General features: G+C 42.4%; 1 pseudogene; it reads right to left on the bottom strand.

Moving 5' to 3' along the window:
• Positions 1-15,388: 15,388 nt before the first annotated feature.
• LOC101136684 (cytochrome b-c1 complex subunit 7-like) lies at positions 15,389-15,706 on the bottom strand (annotated as a pseudogene).
• Between the last annotated feature and the right edge of the window lie 886 nt (positions 15,707-16,592).

Below are 16,592 nucleotides of genomic sequence, written 5' to 3'. Positions count from 1 at the left end.
CATAAAACTGAGAGGTGGTATTTATATACCACCTCTGTCTGGGAGTGGCATTGGCATGTTGTTTTGGGAAGTCAGTGACAGATCTGGAAGATAAATTCAACAGGAAAATGTTGTTAGAAGGGACACCCTAAGAGACTGTTTTAATAACTTAGACTGGAGTTAAGAATATTTGAACCAGTAATTCTCATCCTTCAGAATATAACAGAATCACCTGGGAGGGCCTGTTAGGCTACCGACTGCTGGGCCCCGCCCCTAGAATTTCTGACTAGTTCTTTGTGGGATTCGAGAATTTGCATTTCTAACAAGTTCTCAGGTGGGGCTGTTGCTGCTGCTAGTGTGGAGACTGCACTTTTAGAACCACTCATCTAAACAAAGGGCATTGGTTAGGATTGAAAAGCAGAAGCAGGCCTTTATTCAAGGGCTACTTAGGAGTAGCTCAATCTCTTCATCTCCCTGATAGTAGAATAGTGACTAACTGAGCGTTATTTTGCACCAAACGTGCTAAATGCTTTTTGGTTAATCCTCCCAAGAAGCCTATTAGGAAGATATTAATGTTCACTTCATTTTATGGTTAAGGAAATGAATTGTTTAGCTTACTTCCTAGGGTTTACACAGTGGACAAAAGAATATCTAACTTTAGAGTCACCACTGTGCTAGATTGTGTGCTAGTCAACCCAGTAATTCCTTCCAGATCCAGCTTCCCTTTTTCATTTCCTCAGATACTACTTGGTTTAGTCCTTGATCTTTTACTAGAGTTTCTTAGAAGATCCCTGTCTCCTGCCCTCTTGTCTCTTAATACTGCTAACAGTTTTCATTTTTAAAAAGAAGCCTGATCATGCTACTCATGTTTAAAATTCTTCATTTTATTTCCTGTTCTGCCCATTTGCCTTCAAAATTATATCAAATTCTCTTGGCATATAAGACTTTTTACAATCTGGCTCCACCTGTCAATCATGCCTCCTATCTCTTTCCCTATTTATATTTCATGCTGCAGCTGCACCTACCTGTATTTCTGCAAAGTCCATCCTTTTTCCTCTTTCTGATCCTCTTATTAAAATGCCATTCAGGCCAGGCACAGTGGCACACGCCTGTAATCCCAACATTTTGTGAGGCTGAGGTGGGTGGATCTCTTGAGCCAGGAGTTCGAGACCAACCTGGGAAACATGGTGAAACCCTGTCTATACAAAAAATAGAAAAATTAGCCTGGCATGGTGGCATACACCTGTAGTCCCAGCTACCTGGGAGGCTGAGGTGTGAGGATCACCTGCGCCTGGGAGGTCAAGTCTGCAGTGAGCTGTGATGACACCAACTGCGCTCCAGCCCAGATGACAGAGTGAGACCATGTCTCAGAAATAAAACAGAAAAAAATTAGCCAGGCATGGTGGCACGTGCCTGTAATCCCAGCTACTCGGGAGGCTTAGGCATGAGAATTGCTTGAATCTAGGAGGCAGTGGTTGCAGTGAGCCGAGATTGCACCACTGCACTCCAGCCTGGGCGACAAAAGCCAGGCTCCATCTAAAAAAAAGAAAAACAATAAATAAAACAAAGTTGCATTCAATTCCCTGCCTACCCATGCCCAGTTATCTGTGTGATAAAATCATATTGATCTTAAAACAGCTCAGTTGTTACTTTCTCTAGTTATCTTCCCTGTGGTCTTCCCTGTCAAATTGTTAGTACTTCTGTACCAAGTCTTTATTTTGTATGTATGCATTTCCTATATGACTAGATTTACCATTTTGTTTTGCCCCAAGTGTACTCCTTATCAGTAGTGGATCATCATATTCAGATCTGTATTCCTAGCACCTAGCCCCATGCCTGAGCTATAGTAATTGCTCAATAAATGTTTGTGGAGTTGAAAATTAATTCATAGAATCTGGCATCCAGTTGGATGTGGATGACTCCAATATTTCAAAGAATGGCAGTTTAGTAGTTTATTTTATTTATTTATTTATTTATTTTTGAGACAGTTTTGCTCTTGTTGCCCAGGCTGGAGTGCAATGGCGCCATCTCGGCTCACTGCAACCTCCACCTCCCAGGTTCAAGCAATTCTCCTGCCTCAGCCTCCCTAGTAGCTGGGATTACAGGCATGCACCACCACGCCCGGCTAATTTTGTATTTCTAGTAGAGACGGGGTTCCTTCATGTTGGTCAGGCTGGTCTTGAACTCCTGACCTCAGGTGATCTGCCTGCCTCTACTTCCCAAAGTGCTGGGATTACAGGTGTGAGCCACTGCACCTGGCCAGTAGTTTCTATTTTAATTAACTCTATAGCAAAAGGAAATCATTATAATCTATTGATGGACAAATAACAAAATTGGCAATTTAATCAAATAACTTAGAAATTTAGAAAGGTAGACTTTGGATGTTAAAAATATAGCAGATTATGCCCAGTCATGGTGGCTCACACCTGTAATCCCAGCATTTTGGGAGGCCAAGGTGGGTGGATTCTTTGAGGTCAAGAGTTCAAGACCAGCCTGGCCAAGACAATGAAACCCCGTCTCTACAAAAAAAATACAAAAATTAGCTGGGCGTGGTGGCATACACCTGTAATCCCAGCTACTTGGGAGGCTGATGCACGAGAATCGCTTAAACCCGGGAGGCGGAGGTTGCAGTGAGCCATGATTGCGCCACTGTACTCCAACCTGGGTGACAGAGACTCTCTCTCTCTCTCTCTCTCTCTATATATATATACACATATATATGTATGTATAGCAGATTATTTTTATGGAACAGTTTTTAGTCCTAAATTGAAGGAATTAGGATTTTTCATTTCCTTCTGTTGCATAAAATTGTGTATCTGAACAACCAAAATCCTTGAGTTCTTCCTTAGCATGAGTATATTGAACTTGGCTAAGCAAATTTTCACTTTAAAAACGTGAGGTGTTTTATTGTGACTTGTAGTTCTCTCCACTATTCTGTAACTTTTAAGAATTCTTGACTTAATAGGTTGGAACATGAGCGAGTTGCTACACGTAATTACTAAACCATTTCCAAAAGCCTATTTTTCATTAAGCATACAATATCATCTGCATATGTAATATTATATAGATGTCTATATGTATATTTCAATATCTTTACATATGAAATAAAAATAATGCTGAAAGGAAAGTGGGTGACTGATGGCTGCATATTCAAATACCAGCTAAATAAAATGTCTTCCAGAGTTGTGCAGACCTGGCAAGAGGCTCTATGACAAGGACCATTGAACACCTGTTCAGTTGAGATTACTTTGTAAAGCAATGAGACGTTACTGATGTTTCTGTTGGAAAAGATTTATTAGACTAGTAACAAAAGATTAGTGCTGTAGGCTGGGCAGTGGCTCATGGCTGTAATCCCAGCACTCTGCGAGGCCGAGGAGGACAGATCACTTGAGGTCAGGAATTCAAGACCAGCCTGGCCAACATAGTGAAATCCCATCTATACCAAACAATCCAAAATTAGCGAGGCATAGTGGCGCATGCCTGTGGTCCCAACTACGCAGGAGACTGAGGTGGGAGACTTGCTTGAACCCAGGAGGTAGAGGTTGCAGTGAGCCGCTATACTCCAGCCTGGGTGTCAGAGTGAGACCGTCTCAAAAAAAAAAAAAAAATTACTGCTATATAATTAGAACATTTACATTTTTAAGACCACACTCCTTTAAAGAAAAGAGGGATCAGGCTGGGCGCGGTGGCTTGCGCCTGTAATCTCAGCACTTGGGAGGCCGAGGTAGGTGGATCACTTGAGGTCAGGAGTTCAAGACCAGCCTGGCCAACATGGCAAAACCCTGTCTCTACTAAAAATACAAAAATTAGCTGGGCGTGGTGACATGCGCCTGTAGTTACAGCTACTCAGGAGACTAAGGCAGGAGAATCACTTCGGAGAACGAACTCAGGAGGTGGAGATTGCAGTGAGCTGAAATGGCGCTACTGCCGTCCAGCCTGGGCAACAGAGTGAGAATGAAAGCCAAAGCTAGGCCGGGCATGGTGGCTCACGCCTGTAATCCCAGCACTTTGGGAGGCCAAGGTGGGTGGATCACGAGGTCAGGAGATCGAGACCATCCTGGCTAACACAGTGAAACCCCGTCTCTACTAAAAATACAAAAAATTAGCCGGGCGTGGTGGTGGGTGCCTGTAGTCCCAGCTACTCGGGAGGCTGAGGCAGGAGAATGGCGTGAACCCAGGAGGCGGAGCTTGCAGTGAGCCGAGATCGCGCCACTGCAGTCCAGTCTGGGCAACAGTGTGAGACTCCGTCTCAAAAAAAAAAAAAAAAAAGCCAAAGCTTAGTTAAGCAGTCATTGAACAAGTTGAAGTTAGAGGAGAAGTGCTTATTAGTGTTTAGTACAGCATTTCCCAAACTGTATATCCTTGGAACATTAGCATTAGCATGCCGTATAATATTGAGAGGCCTGGAGGGGCTGGGTAGACCAGAAATATTCTATGGTTAAATATGTTTTGGATGTACTGCATACTTTTTCCCCAATTTTCTTAGAGAAGTTGGGAGTCTATTTGGTCTATTTAAACCCACAGAAGAGTTGGAAGGATAGTAAGTTGATGCCAACATACCCTTCATCTACTGTCAATATTTTGTCACATATTTTAAATCTCTGGCCCTCTCCCTTTATGTACATAAATAATAAACATAACCTTCTTTCTGAACCATTTAACAGTTGCATATATCATGACAGTTGACCTCTAATTACTTCAGCATGACTCTCCTAAGAATAAAATTGTCCTCTATAACCATAATACCTTTATCACAACCTTAGAATTTAACACTGATACAGAAATCCCTAATATAGTCTGTCTTAGTCTGTTTTCTGTTTCTATAACTGAATACCTAAGATTGGGTAGTTTATAAAGAAGAGAGATTTATTTATCTCATGATTCTGGAGGCTGGGAAATCCAAGATTATGAGATCGGGTTCTGGTGAAGGCTCCAAGCTACATCATAACGCGACAGAAAAGTAGAAGGGGCAAGACCAGGGGTGGCCTTGTTTTTATAACAACCCACTCTCGTAACTAATCTAGTCTCCAGAGAACAAGGACTCACTCCCTCGAGAATTCAATCAGTCCCATGAGAGCAGCATCCGTCCCTGTTTATGACCTAACCACTTCTTAAAGAACCTGTCTCCCAACACTGCCACTCTGGGCACCAGTTTCCAACACATGAATTCTGGGGGACACACTCAAACCATAGCACAGTCCATATTCAGTTTTTCCCAATTGTCTCATATAATGTCTTTTATAACTGTATTTCCCTGCCAGGACCCAATTAAGACTCTTCGTATTAAAAGTATCTGTTGAGAATTTGTGTGATGTTGGTGTTCCTCAGAACACAGAACAGCTAGTTGATGAAAAACTAGTTTAGACTATACACTTGAACCCATCCCTTTTATTATTATTATTATTATTATTATTTTGAGACAGAGTCTTGCTCTATTGCCCAGGCTGGAGTGCCTGTGGCAGTGATCTCAGCTCACTGCAACCTCCGCCTCCCAGGTTCAAGCGATTCCCCTGCCTCAGCCTCCTGAGCAGCTGGACGACAGGTGCCCGCCACCATGCCCAACTAATTTTTGTATTTTTAGTAGAGACAGGGTTTCACCATATTGGGCGGGCTGGTCTCAAACTCCTGACCTCAAGTGATCCGCCTGCCTCAGCCTCCCAAAGTGCTGGGATTATAGGCATGAGCCACTGCACCTGGCCTCATCCCTTTTATAATTTAACAATTGTTAACACTCATTTAAATGGATTTTCTTATTTTAGGGGAAGCAACATTAAGTGGACTTTTTGTTTTATCCTTTGTATCTCTTGGTTATGCTTGCAAGGGAAAACAGAGCTCTAATTACTAAGAACCTGCATACACCCTGACAAAATAGCAAATAATACTTTTTTTTTTTTTTTTGAGACAGAGTCTCACTCTGTCGCCTAGGCTGGAGTGCAGTGGCACTATCTTGGCTCACTGCAACTCCACCTCCCAGGTTCAAGCAATTCTCCCACCTCAGCCTCCCAAGTAGCTGGGACTACAGGTGTGCACCACCACGCCTGGCTAATTTTTTATTTTGTATTTTTAGTAGAGATAGGGGTCTCACCATGTTGGCCAGGCTGATCTCAAACTCCTGGCCTCAAGTGATCTGCCCGCCTTGGCCTCCCAAAGTGCTGGGATTACAGGTGTGAGCCACCACACCCAGTCTAATTTTGTATTTTTAGTAGAGAGAGGGTTTCACCATGTTGGTCAGGCTGGTCTCGAACTCCTGACCTCAAGCAATCCACTCACCTCAGCCTCCCAAAGTGCTGGGATTACAGGCATGAGCCACCATGCCCGGCCAAGAAATGTGTAACTTTAAGAGGAAAAGGATGGAGCAAGTACGGTCCAAAGAACCATAGTAATTGACATATGTCCTAGAGACCATTTAATTAAAACATAAACTTTTTATTACACAAAATTTCATGACAAATAATGCTTAACATATGTTTGGTGACAAAAATCTCAGGGCCACTGCTGATTTAGGAGCTATGGTAAAGCTTTTGACTTAGGCATCCTGATCCTCATTTTGCAGCTAAAGTAAGAAATCATTTCTTTCCTTTTTTCTTTTCTCTCTTTGTTTTGTTTTTTGTTTTTTGTTTTTAAGACAAAGTCTCTCTGTGGGGTGCAGTGGCACCATCACAGCTCACCGCAGCCTCCTGAGTAGCTGGGACCACAGGCACGTGCCACCATGCACAACTAATTTTTAAATTTTTTTGTAGAGACAGGGTCTCACTATATTGCCCAGGCTCATTTCTGATTTCTATAGCAAAGAGTTGGTTGTATTACATCCTAAATTTCTGCATTCTATGAAGTAGGTGATAATAGAGTCATCAAAATTTTCCATTGGTAGCTGGTTTTTCCTAAGAGGAAATGGAAGACACTGAGCGTGAATAAATATTATTCATGGAATAAATATTATACTATGTCAGATTGGCACATGGAGGTTTTCTTTTTACTAATGTCTGCCATTACTCATTACTTAATAGTATTAATTATAATGTATATATCTTAATCATACTAAGTCTGAGAGTTAGGGAAAATTCCATTTTAACTACGATACCCAAAGGATTATTTCTGTTTCCTTGAAAATAACAAGTCCTGGCCAGGCGCGGTGGCTCATGCCTGTAATCCCAGCACTTTGGGAGGCCGAGGCGGGTGGATCACGAGGTCAGGAGTTCAAGACCAGCCTGGCCAAGACGGTGAAACCCCGTCTCTACTAAAAAAAAAGAAATACAAAAAATTAGCCAGGTGTGGTGGCACGCACCTATAATCCCAGCTACTCTGGAGGCTGAGGCAGAGAATTGCTTAAACCTGGAAGGCAGAGGTTGCAGTGAGCCAAGATTGCGCCACTGCACTCCAGCCTGGGCAACAGAGCAAGAATCCGTCTGAAAAAAAAAAAAGAAAAGAAAATAACAAGTCCTTTAACTTTCCTCTAAAATCATTTTAGTGTCTAGATAGCTTATATTTCTTATCTCCTTATGCTCTATCTAGATGACCACACAGCCTTTCTCTTTCAAATTCCACTTATATATGCCAAACACAGACAAATATTTCATGCCAGCCAATCCCCACTTTTGTGGAATATATATATATATATATATACACACACACACATATATACACACACATATATATACACACATATATATACATATATACATATATATATACATATATATACATACATATATATATATATTTTTTTTCTTTTTGAAATGGAGTCTTGCTCTGTCACCCAGGCTGAAGTGCAGTGGCACGATCTTGGCTCACTGCAACCTCCGTCTCCCAGGTTCAACCAATTCTCCTGCCTCAGCCTCCCAAGTAGCTGGGATTACAGGCATGTGCCACCATACCCGGCTAATTTTTGTATTTGTAGTAGAGACAGGGTTTCACTGTGTTGGCCAGGCTGGTCTTGAACTCCTGACCTCAGGTGATCCGCCCACCTCAGCCTCCCAAACTGCTGGGATTACAGGTGTGTGCCACTGCGCCCAGCCACCCATATATATATCTAAGGGCCTACTAGATGTTTTCACGTAGTAGTCCTATGAACACCTCAAATCTCCATATCCCAAACCCCATTTTTTATCTTTATTCCTGTATTGGCAGTAACAGAAACTCATGCTAGCTGAAATGAATAGACAAAACAAAACAAAACAAAACAAAAACTTATAATTAGGACACAGTTGAGTTTATGGAATATAAGAGTAGCTATGCAGTCAGATCTCATGCAGGGACTGGATCCAGAAACTGGGAAGCTGCCAGTACTCTCCTTATTCTTTTCTTGCTTTACCTCTTAGTCTCTGCTTTTTTTTTGGGCAATACCTGCTTTGTGCTTTATTAGGCTGTCTCTCCCTCTCTTCCTCCTCTGCCTTCTTCTTCCTGCTGCTGCTGTTGTCTTTTCTCTGCTTCCCCATCTACCAGTAGGATATGACTGTCCACTGCATGGGCAGTTAAAATTCTAGCCCCATTTGAAAAGTGGCTTTTTTTTTTCTTTTTAGACGGAGTTTCGTTCTTGTTGCCCATAGGCTGGAGTGCAATGGCTCGATCTCGGTTCACTGCAACCTCCACCTCCCAGGTTCAAATGATTCTCCTGCCTCAGCCTCCTGAGTAGCTGGGATTACAGGCATCTGCCACAACGCCCAGCTAATTTTGGTATTTTTAGTAGAGACGGGGTTTCACCATGTTGGCCAGGCTGGTCTTGAACTCCTGACCTTGTGATCTGCCCACCTCAGCCTCCCAAAGTGCTGGGATTACAGGCATGAGCCACTGCGCCCAGCCTCAAAAGTGACTTTCTGTAGGCCCAATCACAAATTCCCAGAAGAGAATCTTTAATTGGCACAGTGTGTTTAAGTGTCCATGCTAGACCAATAAACTATGACAGATATTGATCCACATTGTACAAAGACTACTGTGCACTTTTCCTTTTGAGAGGGGGCTGTTCTTACAGAAGGGAGAATTGTTCATTAGCCAAGGAGATATCTCAAAACCTACCTTGACTATATTCTTTTTTCAGGTAATAACCCATCTACTCAGTGACCTAAGTCAGAAACATGAAAGCCATTTAGTTCTCCTCCTCCCTCACTGTCAACATGCAATCAGTAAGCCTTTCTCATCCTAAATCTTAAATATCTCTTACATTTATTTCCTGAACTTCATACTCATCATCAGCTCTCTCTATATATATATTAATAATAGAGATGGACCCTCACTATTTTGACCAGGATGGTCTCGAACTCTTGGCCTCAAGCAATCCTCCCGTCTCAGCCTCCCAAAGTGCTAGGATTACAGGTGTGAGCCACCATGCGTGGCCCATCAGCATATTTTGGACCATCATAATCTCTTACTTAAGCTATTACAGTGATCTTCCTGCCTTCAGGCTCCACGCTGCCAAGAGAATTAAAAATTTTGATCAGATTCCTTCACTTCTTGAAATTCTTCAGTAGCTCCATATGCCCTGCCCACTCCTTCCCAACACCTGCCTGGATTTCAGACCGAGTGTTCCAATATCTGTTTTCAATAGCAGTTACTTCCTCCATTTCTGTGTATCATTGCTTGGCAAGTATCTACTCATCCTTTAAGAATCAGCCCATGTATCCACATCTGTGTAAACCTGTGGTCTCTGGGCTGAATCAACTATTCCTTCCTTGATGTTTCCAACAAATTTTGTGAATATTTATAAATTCTTAACACTAAATAACATTTCTCTGTTTCTTCCCTTTGCATGTGAGATCTGTAAAAGCAGTGACCTCATCTTGTTTATCTTACAGCTAAAAGGACATGTGTTATAATAAGAAGGCTACATTATTTCTGCCAGGGAATAAGAGAGCTAAAAAAATTATACTCCTCGCCTCTGAATCACGTCTTTTTTTTTTTTTTTTTTTTTTTTTTTTTGAGACAGTCTTGCTCTGTCGCCCAGGCTGGAGTGCAGTGGTGTGATCTCAGCTCACCGCAACCTCCACCTCCCGGCTTCAAGTGATTCTCCTGCCTCAGCCTCCCGAGTAGCTGGGATTACAGGCACCCACTACCATGCCCAGCTAACTCTTTTGTATTTTTAGTAGAGATGGGGTTTCACCATGTTGGTCAGGCTGGTCTTGAACTCCCGACCTCAGGTGATCTGCCCGCCTCAGCCTCCCAAAGTGCTGGGATTACAGGGGTGAGCCACCGCTCCCGGCAGCACTCTTTCTTTCTCTTTCTATTTATTTATTTATTTATTTATTTATTTATTTATTTATTTATCTATTTATTTACACGATCTTGCTCTGTTGCCTAGGCTGGAGTGCAGTGGCATGCTTGCTCTGTTGCCTAGGCTGGAGTGCAGTGGCATGCTGATGGCTCATGCAGCCTCGACCTCCTGGGCTCAAGTGTTTCTCCCACCTCAGCCTCCCTAGTAGCTGGGACTACAGGCATGCACGACCACGCCTGGCTAATTTTTTTTTTTTTTTTTTTTTTGTATTTTATGTAGAGACAGGGTCTTGCCATGTTGCCCAGGCTGGTCTCAAACTCCTAGGCTCAAGTGATCCTCCCACCTTGGCCTCCCAAAGTGTTGGGATTACAGGCAAGAGCTAGTGCACCCGGCCAGCACTCCCTTCTTATTATTGCTGCACATTCATCAAAGGCCTAAGCATTGGACTTTGCATTATAGCCAAGAAAGAGAATTTGGAGGTTGGGTCTGATGATAAATAACATATGGAGCTATAGCCCCTGAACTAGGCTGCCTGAAAGTGGTGTTGTGAGTCACTTTTATGGTTTTGGCAAACTGAAATTCTACCATTCAAAATGGCTTCCACCTACTTGTTCATGTGTCTGTTCATGTACATGACACAATTGTTTTCTTTGCTCCCAAAGAAACAGGCAAGGGAAATCAGCTAATTGGCTAACCCTTAAGCAGTAGGGAAGATATGGCAAGGGCTGGTTATGTTGCTACATTGGTTTGTATCACAAGTGGACATAGAGAGTCTGGGGTTAAGGAACAGAAGGTTCCATTTTAATGCCATATTTCGGCCAGGTGTGGTGGCTCACACCTGTAATCCCAGCACTTTGGGAGGCTGAGGCGGGTGGATCACGAGGTCAGCAGTTCAAGACCAGCCTGGCCAACATGGTGAAACCCCATCTCTACCAAAAATACAAAAATTAGCTGGGCGTGGTGGCGCGCACCTGTAATCCCAGCTACTCGGGAGGCTGAGGCAGAAGAATTGCTTGAACCCAGGAGGCGGAGGTTGCAGTGAGCCGAGACTGCTACTGCACTCCAGCCTAGTGACAGAGCAAGACTCCGACTACAAAAAAAAAAAAAAAAAAAAAAAATACCATATTTCTCCACTATCTTCATTGACAGAGCATCAGAACCAGCTGCCTGCTGACAAAGGCCAAGTTTAATTAGAGTAAAAGAGGTGAGATGCCAAATGTGTGTGTGTGTGTGTGTGTGTGAGAGAGAGAGAGAGAGAGAGAGAGAGAAAGAGAGAGAGAGCAAGAGAGAGAGAGAGAGAGGGAGAGAGAGAATTAGAGATTTCAGGACCAGGCAAAGGAGGCAGCTTGGAAATGAAAATAGAAAGGCAAGTTGGAGTGTTCCAGGGACTTGTATGACTCTCCCTTGCACTCTCCAAGTTGGAGAGACTTCCTCACCCAGTAACGATATGACCTTAGTAAGCTGCTTAAACTTTACAAGACTTGGTTTCCTCTTTTGTAACATAGAGGTAATAATTATATTTACATTATAAAATTGCTGTGAAGACTAAATGAGCTTATTCACATGAAACACCTGTGAGGTGTCTTTCCCTCCCTTTTGTTCTCATCGCCATCCAAATTTCTCTTCTTATGTTGGGCTGCAAGTTGAGCATTTCAAAACATCTTCCCTTCACTGTTATGTCCATTTTTCTCATCATTTGGTGTTAGTGCCTAACTCATCCTGACCATTTTTGATGTAAGGAACCTCCCTCATAGCAGGATTTTTTTTTAGCATGCCCATACTTTTTGTTTCCAACAATTTTACATTTGGAAAACTCATTTTTACTTGCAACTGTGGAAAAATATGTCATCTACAGTGGATCCAGAAACATAGCTATGAATGCTTTTTCCTTTTTTTCTATTATTACTGTTATTATTTTTTTCATTAGGTGGTCGGGCACGGTGGCTTACATCTGTAATCCCTGCACTTTGGAGGCCAAGGCAGGTGGATCACTTGAGGTCAGGAGTTTGAGAGCAGTCTGGGCAACATGGTGAAACCCCATCTCTACTAAAAATACAAAAAATCAGCTGGGCTTGGTGGTGCACACTTGTAATCCCAGCTACTCAGGAGGCTGAGGCAGGAGAATTGTTTGAACCCAGGAGGCAGAGGTTGCAGGAAGCTGAGATCGTGCCACTGTACTCCAGCCTGGGTGACAGAGTGACACTTTGTCTCAAAAAAAAAAAAATTTAGGTTATTAAGCTTGTCAAGGAATAATTAAATATAGACTATATTCTCTACCCTTTGATATTGTGGAGGAAAAATAATACTGCCACCATCAATATTTTTATTTCATATAAATATTATTATATATAATTTTTAACCTCCTTAATACAACTTTGCTTTCATGTTTAAATGAAAATGGGGGGGGTGGATTTTTGTCTGAGATTTTAACAATATCTTTTCCTTCCACAGATAACAAGATCTTAATTTCGCTCGTAGTTTATAGCTGTATGAATAGGTAAAAGGGGATTCTTACTCGGATGCAAAACTCAGTAAGTTGACTAATGATAAATTCATAAGGAATATTTTACTGTTAACATAGACGTGGGCCTATATGGGCCAATTGTTTCTTAATCTGTTTGTTTAATATGTCAGAAATAAGGTTTTGTGGCCGAATTCAAGCAGCCTATCCCCTGTGTCACCAGAATTTCAAGACTTAAATCTCTCTTTAATTATTCTTTTCACTACTGGCTTCAACAAAGCTGAATAATTTTGCATATGTGCCTCACATACACATGCCCCATATAATAGGTAGACTACATTTCTTAGATAAAATACATACTTAACTCATTGCTCATGATATTTCTTTGAATTCCAGGAACATGACCAAAGATTAATTTTCTAGGTTGTACAGGAAAACAAAAACCACACATACAGGCTAATAATGACTGATCTCAGAGCATATGAATTGAATGACTCTGATTCTCAAACTTTCAGTTGCCTGAATTGAGAGGCCTTTTCTTATTCTTGCATCACTTCATATTAAGCCCTTCCGAAGTTCCTTCCTAACTTGAAGCAGCACCCTCTTTATGGAAAAATACAGTTCTCAATAAAGGTAAGTATGGCAACTATGATCTCTGTTAGAACAGCCCAACAAATGCTCAAAGCTCACGTACAGGAGAGGGCAGGTTTGCCTGACCACACTGGGTGAGCAGCAGAATTAAAAGCCAAGCCTGAACCAGGGGTGGTGACTCATGCCTGCAATCCCAGCACTTTGGGAGGCTGAGGCAAGTGGATCCTTTGAGGTCAGGAGTTCAAGACCAGCCTGGGCAACATGAGGAAACTCTGTCTCTACTAAAAATACAAAAATTAGCTGGTCGTTGTGGCAGGTGCCTGTAATCCCAGCTACTCGGCAGGCTGAGGCAGGAGAATCGCTTGAACCCGGGAGGTGGAGGTTGCACTGAACCTAGATTTCAGCACTGATCTCCAGTCTGGGTGACAGAGCCCGATTCCATCTCAAAAAAAAAAAAAAAAAAAAAAAAAGTCCAGCCTGAGCCTGCAGAATAACATACTTTTCTTTCTTGCCTACAGAATTTGTATTACATATGATTATTATATTTTTCTCATACAAAGACATTGTTCATAATAAACTGTACCAAATTTTAAAGAGAGATATTCTACATGAGATCATTAAGATCCTGACTATAAACTCTGAATAAGAAACCAGAAAACACCAGTGGCAGTGGCTAACACCTGTAATCCCACCATTTTAGGGGGCCGAGGTGGGCGGATCACCTGAGGTTGAGAGTTCGAGACCAGCCTGACCAACATGGAGAAACCCCGTCTCTACTAAAAATACAAAATTAGCTGGGCATGGTGGTGCATGCCGGTAATCCCAGCTACTTGGGAGGCTGAGGCAGGAGAATAACTTGAATTGGGAAGGCAGAGGTTGCAGTGAGCCGAGATTGCGCCATTGCACTCCAGCCTGGGCAACAAGAGTGAAACTCTGTCTCAAAAAAAAAAAAAAAAAAAAAGAAAGCAGAAAATCTTTGTCATTTTAAAATGGTTTCTGGGTGGTAGTCGCAGACTGCAAAAATACTACAGTTTTACAAGCTGCATTTTATAGCTCCAGAGAGAATTCATCTTTTGTTTGGGGAAGCAATTCAACAGGTCTTTGGGTGATGTAAAGACAGTATTCACAGACTAGTGTGTGGAAATAAGAAGGGGCCAAACCGCTCTGTATATTAAAGATTTTGTTCCGTGGGTACAGAGACAAGTGATTACCTGATTTTCTGCTTGTGGGGAATCCAAAGACATGAAATTGGAATTATTTTATTTTTTTGAGATGGAGTCTCGCTCTGTCGTCCAGGCTGGAGTGCAGTGGCGCAATCTCGGCTCACTGCAAGCTCCGCCTCTCGGGTTCACGCCATTCTCCTGCCTCAGCCTAGCGAGTAGCTGGGACTACAGGCGCCCGCCACCACGTCTGGCTAATTTTTTTTTTGTATTTTTAGTAGAGACGGGGTTTCACCGTGTTAGCCAGGGTGGTCTCGATCTCCTGACCTCGTGATCCGCCCGCCTCGGCCTCCCAAAGTGCTGGGATTACAGGTGTGAGCCACTGCGCCCGGCCGTAATTGAAATTATTTTATCTGGATAATAAAATACAGTGATCTCAGGATGCCAAAAATAAAAACAAACATCAACCAACTTGGTAAAGTTGGGGTACATATTGGATTGATTTGAGACAGTTTGTTGTTGTTGTTGTTGTTGTTGTTGTTTTTACTATAGGTATTTATTTAAAGGAAAACGTGCAGACTAAATACTTTTCTTTTCTTTTCTTTTCTTTTTTTTCTGAGACGGAGTCTCACTCTGTCACCCAGGCTGGAGTGCAGTGGTGCGATCTCGGCTCACTGCAACTTTCGCCTCCCAGGTTCAAGCGATTCTCCTACCTCAGTCTCCCGAGTAGCTGGGATTACAAGTGCCTGCCACCACGCCCAACTAATTTTTGTATTTTTTTAAGTAGAGACAGGGTTTCGCTATGTTGGCCAGGCTGATCTTGAACTCTTGACTTCAGGTGATCCACCCGCCTCGGCCTCCCAAAGTGCTGGGATTACAGGTGTGAGCCACTGCGCCCGGCCTAAATAATTATTAAATTGTGTTTTGGTTTTAACCAACATCTTCATAAAAATACTTTGAGGACAACTGCATCCATAGATTTCAACTGCATGATTACTTCTTTGCCCATTCTTTTCTCTCCCGAGTAACCGCTTTCAGATACGGTTCAAGGTAGAATATATCCTGTCATATTTGGTCCACTGTTCTTTAGGCGAGATCTGCTGCCTCATAGTCAGGTCCAGTGCAATCGATGTGAAACATCCTGTTATTATAAAGGTTCACAGGAGGGCTTCTTACGGCTTCTCGTACTTCTTCATCCTTATATATGGCATCATCTGGCATTAACCCCAGTTTATGGAATCCTGCAGCATTATAATACACTTTCAAAAACCATCCAGCCACTGATGCTGCAACAGCCGGCCTGCCAGCCATTTTGACCCTGAGATAGTTTGGAACCCTGGTACAGGATCTACATGCACCTTAGGCTGGTACTTCCCCAAGGATTGCGTCAAGAGCAGCTACCAAATGGATTTTCGGAGTCCAGACTGTTCAATTAATCTCATCCACACACTCATCTCTTCCCTCAGTTCTCTGTTCTCTTGCAGCCTCTGCCTTCAAAATCTGTCCATTGAGTGGCCCTATGGCCACTGTTCCTCGGGAAATTGTAATTCCAGCTAATGGGGAGGGATTTTTTTTCTTAGTCTCTTCCTAAGCATTCAAGGGAAATGCCTCTGGCTTTGCTCAGATGCTGGCTCTTTTCCACTCAGTTCCTGTCAGCTCCTGGAGGAAGAGAAAGCAGCTATACTTTCTGGAGAGAAGATTATGAGGGAGTCGGGTGGGGCAGGTACTCCCTTTGCAATTCAGTTTACTCATCATTGACAGCAGCAATGATTTCCTACGGACTTCACAGAAAATAAGTACAACTCATACTAACCAAGAAGGGCAATTTTTTTTTTTTCCTTTTGGGACATTACATCTCAAAGTTAAGAAACAAAACATTAGAAATTGCTGATGGTTTGGCTGTTCCTTTTAAACAACACATCCTGATCATTGAAGCGTTTGCTCTTTCCTAGACCTGTCTTATATTATATCCTGGCCATACATTACTTTTTATTTCTCATAAAAAAAGGGAAACACCATCTCAAATTAGCATTCTTTTCTTTTGTATTCCAAATTTTCTCCTGATGGAAGGCTGTCCTACTGTCAAGAACAATTTTTAAGAGCAAAGCAATCTCAATTTGTATTTATATATATTTTTAAATTTTAGGTGGGCTACAGTGGCTCATGCTTGTAATCCCAGCTCTTTGGGAGGCTGAGG

The sequence above is a fragment of the Gorilla gorilla genome, chromosome 1, assembly GCF_029281585.2.
Source record: "Gorilla gorilla gorilla isolate KB3781 chromosome 1, NHGRI_mGorGor1-v2.1_pri, whole genome shotgun sequence".
Classification (NCBI taxonomy): domain Eukaryota; kingdom Metazoa; phylum Chordata; class Mammalia; order Primates; family Hominidae; genus Gorilla; species Gorilla gorilla.
Note: the sequence above shows the minus strand (reverse complement) of the source record. Positions and strands in the feature narration are given on the sequence as shown.